The sequence below is a fragment of the Balaenoptera ricei genome, chromosome 11 (assembly GCF_028023285.1).
Source record: "Balaenoptera ricei isolate mBalRic1 chromosome 11, mBalRic1.hap2, whole genome shotgun sequence".
In the NCBI taxonomy this organism is placed as follows: domain Eukaryota; kingdom Metazoa; phylum Chordata; class Mammalia; order Artiodactyla; family Balaenopteridae; genus Balaenoptera; species Balaenoptera ricei.
The window spans coordinates 13810577-13833830 of record NC_082649.1 but is presented as its reverse complement, the minus strand read 5'-3'; the positions used below and the strand labels follow the sequence as shown (position 1 = coordinate 13833830).

At 39.3% G+C, this 23254-nt stretch overlaps 1 protein-coding gene and 1 non-coding gene across 2 annotated transcripts in view; both read right to left on the bottom strand.

Moving 5' to 3' along the window:
* The window catches only part of STMND1 (stathmin domain containing 1), a 99738-nt gene that overhangs the window by 1454 nt on the left and 75030 nt on the right, over positions 1-23254 (bottom strand). The window lies entirely within an intron of this gene.
* On the bottom strand, positions 9035-9141 carry LOC132375528 (U6 spliceosomal RNA). The gene has a single exon (XR_009506072.1). It is a non-coding gene; the product is annotated as a U6 spliceosomal RNA (small nuclear RNA).

The following is a 23254-nucleotide window of genomic DNA, read 5'->3' as shown; positions in this document are numbered from 1 at the left end:
CCGGGAACCATCCTGGACACTTCTATCACAAAACTCTCTAAATGCCAAAATGCATTGGTTAAGGATTTCCAGAATTCTCCTCAGATCATTCAGATCCATAGACAAGATGGGTTAAAAAGATGAATTGCTCTATTTTGTTCCTTAGTGGTGTAAGGCAGAGAAAAACTTTTCTGAAAAGTGTTTGGTGTGTATGATGTTCGTCAGTATCCTGATTTCTCTGCCACTCTTTTATTAATATTAACTAGGCTATACTTGTATTATTTTATATCTTAGCTCAGCAAAACATTGTTAAACTATTATAACCAGGAGGAAGAGGCTAGAATATGAAGATTTCAGAAGAAATAAAATTTCAATTAATTCTAAATAGGAGGTAAAAAGTAGGAAAAAAAGAGTGCTTTTTCCTCACTTGGAAATCAATGAGCTGCTCAGTATTATCCAAAACCAAAGGATGGGTCCCACATAAAAAGATTCCATTTGGAGAGTTGCCTGTGATAGTAAAAAACTCTATAAAGTTGCAATATATTAAAAAAGAGTAGAGAGAACTTTCAAAATTTGATCTATTTTTCTTGGTCAAGAGGAATCAAAGGGTCTAAACAAGTAGTTTAAGAATATATTGAAAGAGGAGAAACTCTTCAGGAATGGTGGAATAAGGACCTCTGAAAATTTGTTCTCACATAAAAGCAATGAGAGCATCAGCCCCCAAAATTGTCAAAATCAGTGTTTTCAGAATTCCGGAAATAATCAAACACTTGCAAAAATTTGAGTCACATTTATTGAAGAAAAACAGGTGACTCTTGATAAGAACAGTGAGCTTTGTGGTATTTTATCTTCCCCAATTTCCATCTTCTTCTCTCTAGTTTCATAGGAGTCTTGAAAACCAATACCCTTGTGATCACAGTGGGTGTGAAGAACAGGAGCCTAGCAGCCACTGGAGGGAGTAAAGTGGTGCTGGAGCATCCCCCCAAATGCGCCATTCCCAGAGAACTGTCGTTATTTGACCTGTCCGACAGCTTCCTGAAAATCTCCACTCACAGAGCTTGTCTTTATTTGACCTCATGAAGAACTCAGCGCAAATGGCCTTTTTTCCTGGGGCACTTGTCAAAAAACTTTCAGTGGTAGTTGTTTAACATTGTAGCTGCCTGAGGTCATGATAACCAGTGATGAATAAAACACTTAAAAGATAAAGCCAGGGAATGAGATGTCCATAGGGAGCTTTGTAAAACTCTGCCATATTCTTGAGAATCTAGGAGGCCACATGCATTTGGCAAGACTGTGCATATTCATGGGAAAGACCTGAGAAGACCCTAATCTCTCACCTTTGGCTGACCTTGAGGTCCTGTGCAAGCAGGAAGTAAAGGCTAAACAGTTTTAAACTGCCAGAGCATTGAATGTGTATCCCAACATGGACACAAAGCTTCTTGAGGAACGCTGGGAGACTTATTTTTTCAAGGCATTTGGGAAATTGATGTCCAATTGTTAGACGATAACTAAGGTAACCAGGCAGAGACTTTAGTGGTTAGACCCAACACAGAACACACACTTCAAAGAATTACTTCATCAAGTTACTAAGCAAAGAAGCAACAACAACAATAATAAACAGCTATAAGCACCAAGGAGAGGGGAAATTTGAATTCCAGAGTTGCCACGTTATAATATTTTAAAAGTCCAGTTTTAACAAATTTCCTACAAAAAATAAGAGTCATACAAAGAAACAGAAAAGCCCATGCACAGGGCAGTCAAAAGAAACTCTCCCTGAGAAAGCCCACAAGTTGGACTTACTAGACAAAGACTTCAAATCAGGAATTATAAATACTTTCAAAGAACTAAAAGAAGCCATATCCAAACAAATAATGAAGGAAAGTATGAGAATGATGCCCGACCAAATAGATATTACCAATAAAAAGATAGAAATTATACAAAAAAGCATCAATTAGAAATTCTGGAGTTGAAAAGTAAAACTGAAGTGAAAAATTTGCTAAGCGGCTCAACAGCAGATCTGAGCTGGCAAAAGAAAGGATCACCCTGAACCTGGGGATAGAACTGAGATTATCCAGTTTGGGAAACTGAGCAGGAATAGTGAAAGAAGAAAAATGAACAGAGACTCAGAGACCTATGGACAACACAGGTGTACAAATATATTTATAATGGGAGTCAAAGAAGGAAGAGAGAAAGAAAAAAATAGGAAGATATTTCAAGAAATTATGGCTGAAGCCTCCCAAATTTGATGAAAAACATTAATCTACACATCACGGCAGCTCAATAAACTCCAAGTAGGAAAACTCAATTAGGCATACACATTTCATGTCAAACTGTCAAAAGCAAAAGCCAAATGAATACATTACAAATACAATACAAAATCAAGTGTGTTTCTATACACTTGCAATGAACAATCCAAAAATAAAATTAAAAAACAATTCCATTTATAACAGTATCAAGATAAAATACTTATGAATAAATTTAACAAAACAAAAGCAAGAGTTGAACATTGAAAACTGCAAAGCATCACTGAAGGAAATTAAAGGAGACCTACACAAATGGAAAGACATCCTATGTTCATGAATTGGAAGACTTAACATTAAGATGGCAACTTTCCAAACTGATCTAAAGATTCAGTGCAATCTCTTTCGAAATTGCAGCTGCTTTTTTGTACAGAAATTGGCAAGCTGATCCTAAAATTCATATGGAATTACAAAAGACCCAGAATAGCCAAAACAATCTTGAAAAAGAAAATTAAGTAGGAGGGCTCATACTTCCTGATTTCAAAAATTATGACAAAGCTGTAGTAATCAAGACAGTGAGGTACTGGCATAAAGCTAGACATACAGATCAGCAGAATAAAAAAATTCAGCGTCCAGAAGTAAGCCCATATATTTATAGTCAACTGATTTTTCACAAGTGTGCCAAGAAAATTAAATGGGAAAGAATGATCTTTTCAACAAATGTACTGAGACAGTTGAATATCCACATGCAAACAAAGTTGGATTTTTATCCTACACCATATGCGAAGATTAACTCAAAATGGATCAGAGTCTTAAGTACAGAGGTAAAAATATGAAACTCTTAGAAGAAAATGTAAATCTTTATAACCTTGTATTAGTCTGTAGTAGATCAATCTCGGTCCACAAACTGTGGCGTGCAAGAAGTGTAACTTTAATTAAAGTATAGCATAGATGTTAAGGTCTCAGATGGTGCTGCCAGACTGCCTGGGTTCAAGTCCTAGCTCTGTGTCTTGCTGAGATTAAAACATTTCTTAATAATTCTTAAACATTACCCTGCTAAAAGGAAAATCCAAAATACAAATGCCAAGAATATTTTGATCGTTGGTAGCATTATTGGGATAAGTGAATAGCTTATTAGGTGATTACATTGATTATTTGTTATCATATATAACTTCTAGTATGTTTGTAAAAATAGTCTCTTTACTTTCTAGTCATATTTTTCTATAGAATCACAGATTTTAGAGATAGAATGGATCTTACAAATCTTTGTATAAAGGTGAGACATCTAACACTGTCATCCCTTGACTCTCCCAAGGTCACATAAGTAGTTAGTGACAACAGTTAATTGAAAAAGACAACTAGAGGTCTGCTATGTGGGTAATCTGGGTCGTGTTCTCATCCTCTAAAGACCTTCTTCAACAATAGACTACACTTGACCTCAAGCTCTAGCTCTCCACTTAATATGATTTCCCCAACATATTTTTCAGCTTTGGGTTTTGGGACTTTCCATTTTCCTTTTTGCCCAATACTACAAAGCCTAATGCTTAAAGCTGATTTACAGTATCTCTGCTCTATTGAATTGTGATTGGTATAGTTAGGTTGTTTCAGCTGAGTGTTTTTGTTTTTGACAATACGCTTTTCCTAAAAGTATGTATAATGATGACATAAAACCCTTCAGATGATAGTCCAGGATATCTTCAGTTAGCTCAAAACACCATTAAATTTTCAAATTAATTTTCATTAAAAAATAGACCATATGTAATGTTTCTGTGATGACGATGTCAGGCATTGTTCTAGCTTAGGTTTGCCACATTTAGTAAATAAAAATATAGCATATCCAGGTAAATTTGAATTTCAGATAAACAACAAGTAAACCAACTGTTGCCCAGGACATACCTATATTAAAACAAATTATTCACTGTTTGTCTGAAATTAAAATAGTACTAGATAGCTTTTATTTTACCTGGTAATACTAATTTAGGTGCGTAAGGTACATCATGAATAGAGGATTCATGCTCTCATAGAATTTATATTTTTAGAGGGGAGAGATGGACAATACAATGAACATAATTAATAAGTAAACTATATAGTATGTTAGAAGATAAATGCTTTAGAATAAAAGTAGAGAACAGGATCCCTTAACCTAGGTGTGAGGGCAGGTTCTCATTTTCAATAGGGTTGTTGATGAGATAAGCCTCATTGAGAGGCAAGATTTGAACAAGGACTTGGAGCATTTTTCCAGAATTTAGGGCAAGAGTATTCCAGGCTGAGGGACAGTGTTTAAAATACTGAGGAACAGCAAGGAACCAGTTGGCTAGAGTAAAGTGAGTGGTAGGAGAGAAAATGTGGGCCCAGACCACAGGGCCTGGGAAGCCATTGTAATGACTTTGGAGCCATTGCAGGATTTTGTGCAGAGGTGTGATATGACCTGACTTATCTTTTTAAAGATCACTCTAGATGATAGAGTGATAAGTCTAAAAGCAGGGAGACTATTAAGAGGTGATCATAATCATCAAGGTGAGAGGTGAAGGGGTGCAGACTATGGTGGTGGCAATAGAAGTGGGGGAAAATGGTGAAATTCCAGAGATAGATTGAAGGTTGAACCAACGGGATTTCCTAAAGATTGAATATGAGATGTGACAGAAAGAAGAACTTACGGGTGATAGCAAAGATTTTACCCTAAGCACATGCCATGAAAAGCCCTAACCTTCAGACTGGGGATATTTTTAAGGAGCTATGCATTGAAAGCTCTAAGGACTAATTGTGATTACCTCGAAGTGTCATTTAAATAATATATTAACATACATCTATGGACACAAATTAGAGCATGACCTACTGCTTCTTTGGGGAAGCTGAAGGCAACTGGACTGTCGTATACTATAAATAGATTTTTGTGGAGATATTTTATTTTATTCCACCTGTCAGGAAAACAGCGGGTCAGACAGCTTTCCAGCTTACCAAATGTTACCAAGCCCTGAATGCTTCAGCCTCAACGTAATTATATCCTTTTTATTTATTGATAAACACCATATGCCTGTCATGTCAGAGATCAGAGAATGTCAAGGAGTCATTCATTAGACTTTGCTACAAAGCCTCCCTCATTATTCTCCACTTCGTTCATTCTTGCTAAGCCTTCACGTCTGAGGACCTCTGTTCCTAGGGGATTCACAACAGGGTATTCAACTCAAAGCATGTTTTGATAGTTGAGCCATTGGTTTTATCACTAATCTGCAACTCCCTTCTTTCAATTATTTGCCCTGATGTAGAGGAGCCATGATTCAGATGATTCAAAGAAAGAGAGAGAAGATAATAAAAATTATTTATAATTAGTTTAGAAATATATAAATTGCCCTTGAAACACTTCACTCTTCCTAATTCTGGTTGACACAGACTAAATTTAAAGTTGATTTGCATCCTCTGAGCCTATGTGAGCTAGAGAGGAGGGAGTTTTGTTTAGTATGACAGATGGCAGGGTGATACTGTTTTGGGATTAAAAAGAAAATATATTGTAGCATTTCCATTTAAAAAGGGCTCTGCTTTTGTTATAAACACATGGGAATGCATGAGATGATAATGGTGGTGATGATCATAAAAAAAGTAGCAAGAACAATAATAGCTAATAACTTATTTAACTTTTAATATTTGCCACATACTGCTCTAGGCACTCCAGTTATGTTAATCCTCTTAATCCTCATATGAGGTCTGTATTATTATTCCTCATATTTTACAAATGAGGGAACTGATGTTCAAAGAACATAGGTAACTTGCTCAAGGTCACATAGTCAATATGTGGCAGAGCTGGGATTCGAATCCAGATGGTCTGATTTCACACTTTTAACTTCTATATGATGACAAATCATATAAAAATATCAACAATAAAATATAATGCATTATTTCGCTTGATAGAAAGGGAAATGCCTAGGTATCATAACAGAGAAGAAACTCAAAGTTGGAGTCATGACAAGAAACGAAGCAGTAAAGCCCCAGGGACTACCAGACCCAAATACAGACACTAAGAACTACGTAGGATTTTACTGTCTGCATGGGGAACAGGACACATAAACTTGAACCTATGCAGGGAGGGGAGCTTGGAATGAAGCTCTTTATTACATCTGGGAATATTTGAGTCTTGCCTTGTATGTTGGGCAGAAAAACTTTGCCCAACAACCCAGAAAACTAAAAAGAATTTTGTTGTCTTCTTAGAGCAATGATGGGCAAAGATATTTGTAAATTTGTGAGCAAACCTAAATAAGGGAAAAAACAAAATTCCAAACCTGTGTTCCATGTGGGTATGAAGTCCACATTTTTATTACCCACAGCGTAAAGCAACATGAAGCTTAGAAATAGACATAAAAATTAGTCCACATTCAGTAGTATGTCCGGGGCCTTGACAGAAGGAAATGCAAAAGGATTTGTAGGGACAGTTCCACCTCTCAGGATTAAGGGGTGCCCTTGGGGGTGTGAGGGAAACAATGTGAATTACCAGTAAAAAAAATTATGGACGACACAAAGAAATGAGCCCCTGTGAGGATGAGTCGATAGAAAAAACAGGTAGTATGCCAGGTATCAGACATAAGAGATAACTGGGAAAATGCTGTAAGTATATTTTAAATTGTTAAAGAGACAAAAGAAAGAACAAAGAATGCATTGCAAGATAGGATAGTGTGAGTTTAAAAGAACCAAAGAGAACTTCAGGAAATGAAAAAATTAAAATAAAAACTCAATCAATAAGTAAACAAGAGATTTGATACAGATGAATGGGGAAGTAATGTGCCCGTGGTAGAGCTGAGGAATTCAACCAAAGAGAACAAGATATGGGAGGAAGGGGGAATTATTATGAAGAGATAGAAAATGAGAGATTAAGAAACATAGAAGACTGAATCAGAAGGCATAACATATGCCTAATAGGAGACCCACACTGAAGAAACAATATTTGAAGAGAGGCAATATTTAAAGAGATAATAGATGGCTGTTTCTCAAATCAAAGAAAAACATGCAGATGCAAACCAAATTATGAACAGAATAAATAAAAATAAATCCACACCTAAATACATTGGAGTAAACCTACAGCACACCAAAGAAAAACAGAAAAATTTGAAAAGAGACGAATAGAAAAGATAGTAATAGAGTGCTATATTGGGACTCTTTCTGTCTCAATTTCTGCAGAGGCCACTTAAGATCAACAACAAAATAATAAGGAGCAAATACTCCCTGATTACAAAGAGAGGTACTAAACTCCTTATGCAGGATGTGGAAAGGGAGTAGTGAGTAAAAACTAAGTGACTTTCCCCCTTCATCTTGATGTAGACCATTTAGAAACACTTCCTTTGTAGCCTGGAATGTTGATTTTGTTTTTTTGCAAATCTCAATGTGTGTTTGCAATGAATATGTATTGTCTTTTTTTTACATTAATTTTTATTGAAGTACAGTTGCTTTACAATGTTGTGTTAGTTTCTACTGTACAGAGAAGTAAATCAGCTATACATATACATATATCCCCTCTTTTTTGGATTTCCTTCCTATTTATTTATTCATTTAACATCTTTATTGGAGTATAATTGCTTTGTGTTGGTTTCTGCTGTATAAGAAAGTGAATCAGCTGTATGTATACATATATCCCCATATCCCCTCCCTCTTGCGTCTCCCTCCACCCTCCCTATCCCACCCCTCTAGGTGGTCACAAAGCACAGAGCTGATCTCCTTGTGCTATGCAGCTGCTTCCCACTAGCTATCTATTTTACATTTGGTAGTGTATATATATCAATGCTACTTTCTCACTTCGTCCCAGCTTACCCTTCCCCCACCCCGTGTCCTCAAGTCCATTCTCTACGTCTGCATCTTTATTCCTGTCCTGCCTCTAGGTTCATCAGAACCATTTTTTTTTTAGATTCCATATATATGTGTTAGCATACGGTATTTGTTTTTCTCTTTCTGACTTACTTCACTCTGTATGACAGACTCTAGGTCCATCCACCTCACTACAAATAACTCAATTTCGTTTCTTTTTATGGTTGAGTAATATTTCATTGTATATATGTGCCATATCTTCTTTATCCATTCGTCTGTTGATGGACACTTAGGTTGCTTCCATGTCCTGGCTACTGTAAATAGTGCTGCAGTGAATATTGTAGTACATGTCTCTTTTTGAATTACGGTTTTCTCAGGGTATAGGCCCAGTAGTGGGATTGCTGGGTTGTATGGTAGTTCTACTTTTAGTTTTACAAGGAACCTCCATACTGTTCTCCATAGTGGCTGTATCAATTTACATTCCTACCAACAGTGCAAGAGGCTTCCCTTTTCTCCACACCCTCTCCAGCATTTATTGTTTGTAGGTTTTTTGATGATGGCCATTCTGACTGGTGTGAGGTGATACCTCATTGTGGTTTTGATTTGCATTTCTCTAATGATTAGTGATGTTGAGCATCCTTTCATGTGTTTGTTGGCAATCTGTATATCTTCTTTAGAGAAATGTCTGTTTAGGTCTTCTGCCCATTTTTGGATTGGGTTGTTTGGTTTTTTGATATTGAGCTGCATGAGCTGCTTGTATATTTTGGAGCTTAATCCTTTGTCACTTGCTTCGTTTGCAAATATTTTTTCCCATTCTGAGGGTTGTCTTTTCATCTTGTTTATGGTTTCCTTTGCTGTGCAAAAGTTTTTAAGTTTCATTAGGTCCCATTTGTTTAGTTTTGTTTTTATTTCCATTTCTCCAGGAGGTGAGTCAAAAAGGATCTTGCTGTGATTTATGTCATAGAGTGTTTCTTCTGAGTTGTATAGTGTCTGGCCTTACATTTAGGTTTTTAATCCACTTTGAGTTTAAAAATATGGAACACTTCATGAATTTGTGTGTCATCCCTGTGCATGGGCCATGCTAATCTTCTCTGTATCGTTCCAATTTTAGTATATGTGCTGCCGAAGCGAACACTTCCTTCCCATTTAGGTCACCACAGAGCACTGAGTAGAGTTCCCTGAGCTATACAGTAGGTTCTCATTAGTTATCTATTTTACACATAGTATCAATAGTGTATATATGTCAACCCCAATCTCCCAACTCATCCTCCCCTTCCCCCCCTTGCTGTCCATAGTCCATACGTTTGTCCTCTACATCTGTGTCTCTATTTCTGCTTTGCCAATGAGATCATCTATACCATTTTTCTAGATTCCACATATATGCATTAATATATGATATTTGTTTTTCCTTTCTGACTTACTTCACTCTGTATGACACTCTCTAGGTCCATCCATGTCTCTACAAATGACCCAATTTCATTCCTTTTTATGGCAAAGTAATATTCCATTGTATATATATACCACATCTTCTTTATCCATTCCTCTGTTGATAGACATTTAGATGGCTTCCACGTCCTGGCTATTGTAAATAGTGCTGCAGTGAAAAGCAGTGCGTGTTACATCAGCCCCTGATGTGCCCTGAGCAGTGACAACACGTTCCTTCCGAGAGTCTATGCTTGGCTGCCCCAAGCATAAACTTCCTTTGAGATTTGGGTTCTCCCTCTTTTCTAGAAAATAAATACATGCTTGTTTTTTTAATAAAAAATTGTTTTAACTTACTTATCATAAAGTAATATTTAAGATTTAAAAGAAGTAGCATAGTTATGCTACAGCTTTGGGTAATTCCTGGCATGTGAAGTTGTATCCCGAAGATTTGGTCATTCTGTTTAAGAATCTGAGGTTGTAGTGTTGGCTTGGGGGTCAGGAGGACTAGATTTTACTCTTGTCTTTGCTCCCAGTTCATGCTAGTGTCGTAGAAGTTATTTGAACTGCCTAGACCTCAGTTTTCTTGCCTGTAGGGGATTGGACTAGACCATCTCTACAATTCTTTCTGGTTCTGAGCCTCGATGGATCTCTTCCAGGTCCTTAGCTTACTAAGTTCAACTTTGGCATTTGCCTATGAGCAGACATTCTCTTGAGCTCCTCTGCCATCACTCAGGCATGTCAGGGGCTCCTTTTCATGATCCATCCTAGAGGAGGAGAGCCAATTTTCCTTTACAAGCTGATCACACAGATTGGTAGAGTCCAATTTATATACAGCCAGGCATGGTTTCTCCTTGTAAGACAGCACTGATGCAGCAAACAAAGACAGGATAGGAAGGTATGTGCCCTAAACAATCAAACTAGAGACAATGCCAATAGAAATTTTTTCTTTAGTATTCCAAAGTAACATACTTTTCATGGGGAGATTGATGGACTTTGGCCTACTAACAGATGCAGGGGTTTGGTTTGGGTTTTTGTTTTTCTTCCGACTCCATCAGCTTTGAAACTGAGAATGGAAATGAGACACCTGCATTAATAAAACAACAAGGTGGCGTTTGGACACTTAAACTAAACAAAAGAAATTGGACCTGGGAGTGAATTACTTATTTATGACCTCTCCTGTCAAGTTAACTATCCTCTTGTGAGGCCTGGGATACTCTCTTTATTGGTCCTTAAGGCAAGTAGGAAGGGTTCTGTGATGGTCTGTGGTTTAGGTCAATAGTGAGCTGGTTATGGGGGGGTCATTTGGTCCAAAGCTTCCTTATAAGGAAACGTACACCCTCCCCTCTTTTCTTGAAGACATTCTGAAGGGACTTGTGATAGCAGGATATATGGCTCAGGAATTTCACTGTATATCCAGGAGGCAATGACAAGATTAAACCAGAGTGGAACAAGGCCAGAGGTCTTCATCAACTCTGCAAAGGAGAAACTCCTGAGGAGCTGGTGACAGCCTGATTTCTTGCATCTGTTATAACCGACCTGGGAGAAGCATAAGTGAACACAGGGCATTGGGCAAAGCTTCTCCGCCAAGGCTCTTGAGGTGCTGAATCACCTAAATGGTCTCATCTATCTCTGGTTTCTACTATTGTCCCCTAAAATGACTACAGCAGTTCTCATGTAACCTTGTTTAATGTCATTTAAATAAAGATCACCTTGACTCAGATGTCATCTCATAGAACAGACATATTTCACAATCTCTAATGAATCCTTAATAGGATTTTTACATACATGCCTATATGCATATGAAACGTAAGTCTTGTTATTGTCCCAAGTTTACTTAAACATAGCTCACTGCGGTTGCACATGGGTACATCCCATGTGGAAAGCGTTTATATGTACATACATGCGTTTTGTCTTGGTATAAAATCAATTCTGCCATAGAGCATTTTCTCCTTTTCTTGTCAGTGGGAAGAAAAGGTCAGGTTTTAAGAGGGATAGAAGATAATCCCACAGAGGAAAGACTAGTCTTCCCAGCTGCACTTTACCAAGAAGTCATGCATTCCCACTCCGATCTACAAAGGTATGATAGGTCACCTTTTCACGGTACTGACAACAGAGAATATTGGAACCCAAGATGAAGGAGAGATCGAAGGATCTGAGAATTAGAGGGTATCAGGTCAGACACAAGACCTGACAGGTAAGGTGGCTACTGGCTTCCTAGGCAGGAGGGCCAGCAAGACCAGAAAGATTTGAACCCTAAGATCAGTGCTTATTGATAAGGCCCAAGATAAAATTACTGATAGGAGACGAGGTGGGGCCCTTCGCCTCACTTCAGCAGCCCCCTGATACGGCTGCTACACCAAAGCTTTTCACTTCCATGAACCTCTTCTTATCCTGGTTCGTTCTGGTTATGCCAGTTGACCAGCCCCACGCCTGGCTGCTCCTTCCTCCTTAGCTGTCCTAGCCTTCAACATCAATTACTGTAGGCAAGCTCTCACTGAGTAACAAGCACTCTAAAAATGTACTGGCTTTAAACGACAACCGATTATTATTTCTTACCTGTCCTTGGTTTGTGTGGGCATTTCTGCTGATCTGGACTGGGCTCCACTGAGCTCGGCTGGGCTTGCTCACGTGTCTGCACTCAAACTGAAAGCTGGTCAGGGGCTGGCTGATCTAGGATGGCCTCAGCTGGGATGATACAGGACCTCTCCATGTGATCTCTCCTCCTCCAGCGGGCAGTTAGCCTGAGCATGTTCTCATGGCATGGCAGGGCTCCAAGACTAAGCAGGACTAATCCTGCAGGAGAGCAAGCCCCATTGCATAGCACTTTGCAAGCCTCTGATTGCATCCCATTGCTCAAAGCCCAGAGTCAGATGGAAGAGGATTATAAATTCTAGACCAAAGGGCTTGGATACTGGAAGGCCATTAATTGGGGCCATTCATGCAAGCACTCTACCACACCACCCTAGGCCAAATCATAGTATGTCTTGACTCGATGGCTCCACAGCCACCATTATATACCTGTTACCCTTCTTCTACCCTTGATCCCTACAATCCATTCCCCATCTACTAGTCCAGATCATTTCTTAAAAACATTCATCAGATTGTGTCACTCCCCTGCTCAGAAGCCTTCAATGACTCCCCCGTGCATTTAGACTAAAATGCAGATGCCTTACCACGGCTACCGGTCGTAAAGGATCTGCCAGCCCCTGCCTGTCTCTGTGCCCTCATGCTTTAACCGCTCTCCCCCTTGCCCACTCTACCTGGCTACTCTGTTCTTCTGTCTGTTCCTCCAGCCTCAGGGGGTCTTGTCTTTGGTGCTCCCTCTGTCAGGGATGCTCTGCCACAGGTGTCTGGATGACTGAGGGCTTCTTATCTGTCAGCTCCAGCCTCCTATCCTCACAGAGGCCTTTCCTGGTCACCTAAGGGAAAATAGCTGAGCCCCTTCCCCATATGCCACAAACTCTATCTTATTATCCTATTTTTTTTATAGCAATGTAGCATCTGAAACTATTCTGTTTTATCTTTTCATTTCCCTTCTCCTTCTGACTACAATGTGAGTTCCATGGGAATAGGAACCTTGTCTGTCTTGAACATTACTTTCTTCCCTCCAACAGTAATGCTTATAGACACACACAGACAGTCAAGAGTCACTGAACAAATAAGTAATTGAAAATCCAGGCATATTGGCCTATCATACAAATACATATATTCCACTGTACTGATTTAGGGTACACAATATGGCCTTTTTTTTGGTCTTGTCATTATATTTTATTTTAGCCATTCTAATAGGTAGGTAGATAAAACATCTTTATTGGAGTATAATTGCTTTACAATGGTGTGTTAGTTTCTGCTTTATAACAAAGTGAATCAGCTATACATATACATATGTCCCCATATCTCCTCCCTCTTGTGTCTCCCTCCCTCCCACCCTCCCCATCCCACCCCTCTAGGTGGTCACAAAGCACCGAGCTGATCTCCCTGTGCTATGTGGCTGCTTCCCACTAGCTATCTATTTTACATCTGGCAGTGTATATATGTCCATGCCACTCTCTCACTTTGTCTCAGCTTACCCTTCCCCCTCCCTGTGTCCTCAAGTCCATTCTCTAGTAGGTCTGTGTCTTTATTCCCATCCTGCCCCTAGGTTCCTCATGACCATTTTTTTTTTTTAGATTCCATATATATGCGTTAGCATACGGTATTTGCTTTTCTCTTTCTGACTTACTTCACTCTGTATGACAGACTCTAGGTCCATCCACCTCACTACAAATAACTCAATTTCGTTTCTTTTTATGGCTGAGTAATATTCCATTGTATATGTGTGCCACACCTTCTTTATCCATTCATCTGTCGATGGACACTTACGTTGCTTCCATGTCTTGGCTCTTGTAAATAGAGCTGCAGTGAACACTGTGGTACGTGACTCTTTTTGAATTATGGTTTTCTCAGGGTATAAGCCCAGTAGTGGGATTGCTGGGTCATATGGTAGCCATATTTATTTTGATATTCAAAGTCATATGATTCTAGGCCCTTGTTTCCCTCTCTTACACATTACAAGGCCTTTTCAGCCAGATAGTCTGGTTCATTCTTTCCTCTTTTTATGGGTCCATCTCTTATTTCTTACCACTTTTCCCCATGTAACTGAGTGATCCATAGCTAGCCTCGTTTCTCCTCTGTTCATTGTGCAGTAGTCCTCAGGACACAATGCAATGGTCCACCAGACAAGCTGGGATAAGCTGGGTGACAGCTGGGAGACCTCAGGGGGTGCAGAACGGCCTGGCCGCTGGAGCGGAATTTCTCTCTGGTATCTGTCATTCGCATCTTGACTTCTGAGGACAAGACAGCTTGTTGATTTAAAATTCCAGTTGGAGTAAGTGTCCCGAAAGAACCGTCAGCAACAGTTTTTATACACTCCCCCTGTGTCTGAGGCCAGGTAGATTCATCATCAGAGCATTTTAACCCAACGGTCTGTAGTTTAGACCCATAGACTGCCTTAAACAGCGTATTTTTGGAAGATACAGCTTCCCGCGTCTCTTCTCTGGGCTCGTCTTGAAACGGTCAGTTCTGCCTCTGGCTGAGGTCCATGTGCTTCTCTTTGGGCCTCTGCAAATAACTAAGGGTACTCATTCAAACTAGTCTTTTATTTATTTTCTATTTAAAACATTTTTTTTAAACATGAACAAATTTTTTAAATCCTTATTTTTTAAAAAATATTTATTTATTTATTTATTTATTTTTGGCTGCGTTGGGTCTTCGTTGCTGCGTGCGGGCTTTTTCTAGTTGCAGTGAGTGGGGGGCTACTCTTCGTTGCGGTGCGCAGGCTTCTCATTGCGGTGGCTTCTCTTGTTGCGGAGCATGGGCTCTAGGCATGCGGGCTTCAGTAGTTGTGGCACACGGGCTTCAGTAGTTGTGGCTCACAGGCTCAGTAGTTGTGGCTCGTGGGCTCTAGAGCACAGGCTCAGAGGTTGTGGTGCACAGGCTCAGAGGTTGTAGCACACAGGCTTAGTTGCTCCGTGGCATGTGGGATCTTCCCTGACCAGGGCTTGAACCCGTGTCCCCTGCATTGGCAAGCGGATTCTTAACCACTGCGCCACCAGGGAAGTACCATAAACAATTTCTTTACTTAAGAATTGAATGAGGGCTTCCCTGGTGGCGCAGTGGTTGAGAGTCTGCCTGCCAATGCAGGGCACACGGGTTCGAGCCCTGGTCTGGGAGGATCCCACATGCCGCGGAGCAACTGGGCCCGTGAGCCACGATTACTGAGCCTGCGCGTCTGGAGCCTGTGCTCCGCAACAAGAGAGGCCGCGACAGTGAGAGACCCGCGCACCGCGATGAAGAGTGGCCCCCACTTGCCGCAACTAGAGAAAGCCCTCGCACAGAAACAAAGACCCAACACAGCCAAAAATAAATTAATTAATTAATTTAAAAAAAAAAGAATTGAATGAAATAATTCTCTGGAAAACATTGAAATAGTAGATATTATAATTGCTCAATTTTGTCAAAGAGAACGAAATGCAGATTTGTTCTTAGTAATATGAAGAATGGAAGTTCAAAGTTTTCTAAACTGTCTATATATATTTATTTTAACCATTCAAAATTAATTTTTAAAGGTTATACTCCATTTGTAATTATAAAATATTGGCTATATTCCCCGTGTTGTACAATATATCCTTGTAGCTTATTTTATACATAATAGTTTGTACCTCTTACACCCCTACCCCTATACTGCCCCCCCTTCCCTCTCCCCACTGGTAACCACTAGTTTGTTCTCTATATCTGCAAGTCTGCTTCTTTTTTTGTCATATTCACTAGTTTGTTGTATTTTTTAGATTCCGCATATAAGTGATATCATACAGTATTTGTCTTTCTCTGTCTGACTTATTTCACTTAGCATAATGCCTTCCAAGTCCATCCATGTTGCTGCAAATGGCAACATTCCATTTTTTTATGGCTGAATAGTAGTCCATAGCGTGTGTGTATATATACATGTATATGTACCACATCTTCTTTATCCCTTCATCTGTTGATGGACACTTAGGTTGCCTCCATATCTTGGCAGTTGTAAGTAAAGCTGCTATGAAATTTGGTGTGCATGTACATTTTCAAATTAGCCAAACTAATCTTTTAAAATGCTTTTTCATTTAGTCTCTCTCCTCCCCAAAGACTTTCACTCTTAGCTCTTCCTCTGCCTGTCCTTCAAGGTCCTCCAGAGATGGATTTCATAAGCTTATTGACAAGGACTCGGTTCATATCTGAGGAGTTGTCCCAGGACCCCATCAAGGGCTGCACCTCTTCCGAGACCTTGCTCATGTTCTTTTTCACTTTGCCCTAAAGCAGAAAGAACTGAAAGCATTTCCATGGAGGTAATGAAATTTAGCTTCAGGGTGCCTCACTTGCACAGTCCTAAGGCCTTGGGAGGAACCCCAGCAATGTATTCACATGGTCATTACAAAATTAGCAGAAATAAGATACTCTAATTTCAGCTGACAACTCTCTCTGTCCCCTAGTGTTGGGTGGTGATGGGTGGCCATGGGCATTTTGGGGATCCAGCTTAGAGAAAGTTAATTTGGAAAAACATTCAGTTTAGATTTAGTAGAATATATTTATATGGTAGGCAGTCACTCGCATATATTGTTAGGTTTTTGCTGGCCATTCTGGTTTAGGAATGGCTCCTAGAAATCCTCCTATTGGCCATTCTGTCAACTCCCTGGGCAAGGCTGGGGGATCAATTAGGGCATGTATGTCGCCTTGGGTACCTGGTACCAGAAATACACAGATAGTGGAAGAAAAGCTAGGTTTAAAATGCATGGAGCTGGAAGGTGATCTGTGAAAAATTCTTCCAATCACCAAATGTAGAAAAATGTATGCCAAGTATTCCGTTCTCATGGATGCCTAGTCAAAACAGAAGCTCTCTGGAATACACCCTGTGATGCTGCATATACAATTATACATGCACTATATTTTTATCCTATTTTCCTTTTATTGTCTTCCTATTTTATGGCAATCACATGAAATAAAATTGATCAGAATTCCTGTGTTTGTAAGACATAAGCCTGTAGCAGTAGTGTAAACAGCAAGTATATCCAATGTGAAGTCACATGTTTTATGCATCCCAACGATCAGTAACAAAAAGTAGATTTCAATGAACCCTGTTGGAAGAATGACTGAGTTATCTTTGTATTTTCTTTGTAGAATGTGTTACAAAAACAATGTCATATGAAGAGGCAATCAAAGAGTATATAGTCAGAAAGCGTAGGAAGAAATATTACATACATGTGTCAGGCAACTAAATAATAAAATATATTATTTGGGGGGTTTTTGTCTGCTTAAATGTTGCATTTGTAGTTCTTCCTTATACCTGATTTTATATTCATAAGTTTTTATTATGTTTTTAAAACAGGACCTAAAAATTGTATAAGCTCCCCTCCCCCGTAAAACCTGGATCTTCTCATGGCAAAAAAAAAACACAATTTATTACCTCAATAAATTAGCCCATCACAAAAGTAATAACTCTTATTACTTGGGGGCTTGCTATGGGTCTGACATTATTTTAGGCACTTTATATAATTCTGTTATTTAATCCTTAAGACAACCCTGTGGCTGATATGCTTCTTATTTCAGAGGGTTACAGAAAAATGAAGTAATTTACTCAAGGCCATACTAGGGTCAAACCAGTTCTGTCTCATTCTGCAGCCAGCATGCTTTGCTTCTGTTACCCTCTTTGTTACCTGGTATCACACTTAACTACATTTTTCTTGTGTTGTCTGTCTGCTGCTTTATATTTGTGGTCCTTGATTCCAGCTGTAAGTTCCTTGAAGATAAAAAATAGAACCCAAATTTCTTCCATATCACTCTCAACATATGGCAGAGAGTTGAGGTGGAATCTTTTTAATTCTTGACAATCAAAATTGATTAGAAGTCACATATGTCTGGAAAATGCCCCAAGAGAAGTACAGAATAAATTATTATTCTCAGGAATAGATTTAAAAAATATTTTTTTTTGACTTCAATACAGTATGCTATCGCATGGCACAGATGGAGGAAATAACTGATTCTCAATTAAAAATGTAAAAGGACCAAATATGCAGTCTGAAGCTACAGGTAGGCTTTGGGTTTTGTTCTGAGCCATCACTGCTGGCTGGTGAGTACACGTGTGAAATGCTAGTTACCATAGCAACCAGCACAGCAAGCTTCCCCCCCCCCCTTTGGTTTATGAATCCAAATCAATAAATGTTTATAAATAACACTCCAGTTGGCCAAAAGAAGTAAAAGCACAAACCAGAACAATCCTTCTGTCCTGTGAATGTGAGTCATAGATATGTTAGCCATATTCTGGGGACAGAAAAAGGCTGTCCATAAAATAAACAATTGGCCACATCATTTGCTTTACAAGAGTGCTTAGGAAAAACCCGCTGAGTGAAAATCGATTTCACATGCTAACTGACAACAAGAATACAAAGGGTGCACATCCAAGGGGCATGAAGGTGAAATTACAGAAATCACAGATGCTGGGTCTGAAAGAGAACATTGGTGTAATTGGACCTCAATGATTATACTGAAGTTTAAATGGAATTGGTAGAGACATTATCCTGCCTTCGTGGATGATGTATTCTCTGCGAAATGCAAGTGGAATCATACAAAAGTGGAATTTGGTATCAAGAGTCCCAGCAAAATCAAATCAGGCCACCAACTATTGTAAGGTTTCTTTCTATAGCATTCCAAGCAGATGGTCAAACAGCCTCTCCTGGGATATTTTTAGTGAAAGGGAAAGTCATTTTCATGTAATCTCTATCTAGTAGCTGTTAAATTTTCTTCCCTGAGCCAAAATCACTTCCCACTCTCATCCTTAACATGTATCCATTGGTCTTGGTTTGCTCTCTGGCATAACAAAAACCTAATCCGTCTGGTTCCCTGTCGGTGACAGCCCTTCAAACCTTTGAAGGCAGCCATTGAGTCTTTCCTTAACCTTCTTTTGTTACTGGTGTGGTTCCACCCTCTCCACTCTCCCGGTTTCTTTCCTCAGAATGCTCTTAACTTGCCAGCATTCTTCTCAAAATGTGGACTCTCCAAATGAGCTGTACAAATCCCCAGATGTGGGTTAAAATTTCAGTGAAACTACTTCTTATGTTTTATCTATGGACGACGTGGCTAAGTTTACGTTCAAGTGTGTGTCTGCGTGTGTGTGCACGCGTGTGTGCGTCTATCGCCACACTGCACTGTTGGCACATAGTAAGCTCCTGGTAGGCTAAAACACACAGGGCACCCCCATCTCAGAATCGGAGTGAATTATATAAATATTTCTTCCAGGAAGAACCAACCAGGGCAGGGATTCCTTGGCAAACCATTAGCCTGAGAAACAGAAAGGAACAGCCCTTCATGATTTTGGCAAATATTTTAGCGGGCTGACGTAAAGTGGAGAAGGAGTAATTGTTCACAAGGTGTGGTTTGGAGGGTCTTAGAGAAGAGTCTCCTGCCCCCAAATGCCTCATTCATCCAAGTGTCCAACTGGCTGGAATTTCACCATTTGGAAGTGCTAAGCATTTTCCGGCTATTTTTTTCCCCAAAAGGCACATTAAATCACTATTTTTTTCCCCCAAAAGGCATATTAAATCACTAACAATTTAGTGTGAATGAGATGATCCCATTTCTTTCAGAAAAGAGGAGAAGCTGAGGCAATAGGAAAGCACTGACTTGTGGATTTGGAGGTTGGGAAGAGGCATTAAATAGGGGGAAACAGTTTAGAAAGAAGTGATAGGATGCTCTGGGGCTTTGCAGATGTGCTTGGAGCCCAGCCCTGCCCCATGGGTAATGTTCTCTATGGTGGGGCGAGGAGTCACACACTCAAACGTACACCAGGGAAAGACACAGGAGGGTAGAAGACTACAGTGCTAGCATAATAATGAGTGAACCCGAGACAAGGGAATGGTTGGAACATGGCACCTGTGGGTCTCACTAAAGGGACGACCACAGCTTAGCTCCAGCCAAATCTTGCAAAGGAGGAACGCGGGCCCTTTATTGGCAGATCTTTCAAATTTTCAGAATCTGGAGGTTTATGTAAAATCTTCTGGTTTGGGAATGCTGAGCATGATTGCCAAGAGTCAAACAAAATATTTCTTGTGAAATCGCAAAGAGACAAATTCAGAGAAACAGAGAGTACAGTGGTGGTCACCAGGAGGTGAGGAGGTGGGGGAAATGGGGGAGACAATTGCTCAAAGGGTGTAAACTTGAAGTTAGAAGATTAACAAGTTTGGGGATCTAATGGACAGCATGGTGATCATAGGTAAGAATTCTGTATCATATACTTGCAGTGTTGCTTAGAGTACATCTTAAATATTCTCAGCACAAAAAAGAAATGTGACTCTATGACGGGAAGGAGGTGGTAGGTAACACTATTGTGGCCATAATTGTGCAATTTATAAATGTATCAAATCAACATGTTGTACATCTTAAACTTACACAATATTATGTGTCTATTTCTCTCAATAAAGCTGGGGAAAATTTTTTGAACAAAACAAAATAAGAACAAAAAAATCCACATATCTCTGCTGCCAGACATGGCCGAGGCTACCAATTTGTGGTCTCTAACATTAGAGTCTATGCAATAGGATCTATAGCTACATCTATTTCAATGAAGCAAGCGGCAGAGGCTCCAGAAGTAGCAGCTTAAATAAGATACAAGATTCTGTCTTACCACTCCTGAAACCTGAGAGGGGCTTCAAGGAGTCTACCTGGAGAGCTTGAAGTGTGTCTCCTGGAGTTGGAGGGGAAAGAAAGCATGATGCCCGCTGATTCATATTTGAACAATCTAAGGGGCAGGAAGCTGTGACCATCTGCCCACAATGCTGGATCAGAGAGAAAGGGAATTCCATGGGAAGCAAATAGCACTTTGCAGTTCTGTGTGTGCTTGTGTGTTACCAAGCGAGTTTGAAAAAGTTATGGAAACTGTCTGAGGCAGAACTAGATGACAGAGTGGGTTTGTACAGGTAGTGAAGATGGAAAAAATACTCAGGTATGTCTTCAGCGCATTCAATAACACACACACACACACACGCGCGTGTGCACAGAGACACAAATCTATGCGGTTTTTCTTTTCTGAAACTTTTTTATCAAGTTAAAGTATCTTGGAGATCTCTCTGCATCAGTATCAGCCTTATTCTTTTCCTCATTTGCATATTCAATGTATGGATTCTGTCTGGATTGTATGGATTTCTCCCATCTGCAAATTCAATTGTATCCATTGCTCCTATTGTAGGATTACTAAAGTGGACTTGCTGACAGCCTGTGCACTTTTTATTTTGAAGGATGTTACCAAATTGCCCTCCAGACAGGTAATATAAATGTACATGCCCACCAACAATGCCTGCTACACAGGGTGTGGTCAGTGGGCCCAGTGTAGGCATCAGGAGGGAGCTTGTTAGGAATGCAAATTCTCAGGCCCCACTCCAGACTTTATCCATGAGATTCTGCAAGTTAATCACATCTTCAGGTGGTCTCTATGTGTGTAAGATTTAAGAAGTCCTGTTGCCTCTTTATTGACAGCTGTCATTCTAACTGTGTCTTTTTATGGTTTTATTTTGTATTTCGTCTAGTATGAGTAAGGTTGAGAATATTTTTATGTACTTTAAGAGCCATTTGTAAGTCTTTATATAGTAAGGAAATTATCTCCATGTCTGTGATATGGGTTGCTGTTACTTTTCTAGGTGATGGTTGTCTTGAATTTTTGTTTTTTCTTTGTTGTGCAGAATTTTAAATTTTCACATGGTTAAATTTATCTTTTTTATAGTTTCTGTGTTCTGAGTCATAGAAAGTTCTCACCACTCCATAATTATTTAAAAATTTTTTGTTTTCTTTAATACTCTATGGTTTTATTTATATTTAACTATGTTTTCTACCTGGCATTTATTTTGGCTCAAGGAATGAGATGTGGATTTATTTAATTTTTTCCAGGTGGCTAGCTCCTTGTCCTAGTACCATTTATTGAATAATTGAAATTTCCCCATTTATTTGAAATATCACCTTTAACACACACTAAATTTCCCTATGTGAACTCTCCATCAATTACTTATTGTAACATGCTGCCTTTTGATTAACCAAGATTCTCTACTGAATTGCTGAATATGTTCTCCCAGGGCTGGTGCTTCTAGCCTCCAGATAATAATTAAAAGGATCAAAAGTTATTGCCTTGTACCCCATCCCATCAGAATTCCTATAGGTGACAATTCATCTGATAAAGAAACGCAGGATAAAGGCTTCCCAGCATTTACAGGTACGTTTTTTTTTCTTTCATTTTGTTTTGTTTTGTTTTAAATAATGCCTCTAAACAAAGAAGTAACTGAAAGGGATAAGAAATTCTAGAATAGGTCAGATTTTTAGAACTTATTATTTTACATCACAGAAGCAGTGGCTTATTGTGCTTTCCCAGTCCTAGTTCTAAATTAGGAAACTAGACTTAAATTCTCCCCCCTCAATTTTCCTAAGTTTTCAGAGCTGTTCGTTGACCATCTAGCACTCTTTCTATTGCTGTCATCATCTTTATCACCTTCTTGCCTCTGATCCATTCCTTTTTTTTTTTCTTTGAATCAAAACTTTGAAGTACTTAAGTTTCTTGACATTCTTTTTAGCATCTCTCTCTTTAAAGAAATTTGTGCAGCAACGCTGATAACTGAAAACAAGAATTGGACCTCAGCTATATCACTTAAAAATAGGAATATCGGTTTTTGCTGTATGTTTTTGTCATATTCCTTCTAAATATGATAGAGTTATTTTCTCTGATGATGTAAAATGAGGACATTATGACCAGAACAAGGCTGGTTCCTTGTGGGTCTCAAGATATTCCTACAAACACACTTGTGCGAATGTTAGCAGATGATTTTATGTGAAATGCAGGCAGTTTTCCACTAAGAAATGAAATTCTGGGAATTCAACTGAAGATTCCTTCTTAAGGACACCACACATTTTAACCACAGTTTAGTTTGGAAGAAGAAACTCCATTAAACTCAATAATAAGAGGGATATGTTAAATTTCCTCGTCTCTTATCATGATAATTTTCCTCTTACCCATTTTGGAACAATTTTAAGTGCCCTCCTTTTGTCAGACTCGCTTGAATTTTGCAAGCCTGCAATCTGGGGACACTTGGTTGTTACCGATACCATTAGCAACAAGCACATGGTAGCATAATGTACAGTGGATTGAAATTCATTTTCCTCTTTAAGAGCTCTGTGTGGTAACACTGTCACAGAGCCTTGGCTAAAATCCATGGAAGGCTTATGCCATCCTGCTCTTGTGGTCATTCCCGCTGTCTTAGCCTAGAAACACATGGCCAGAG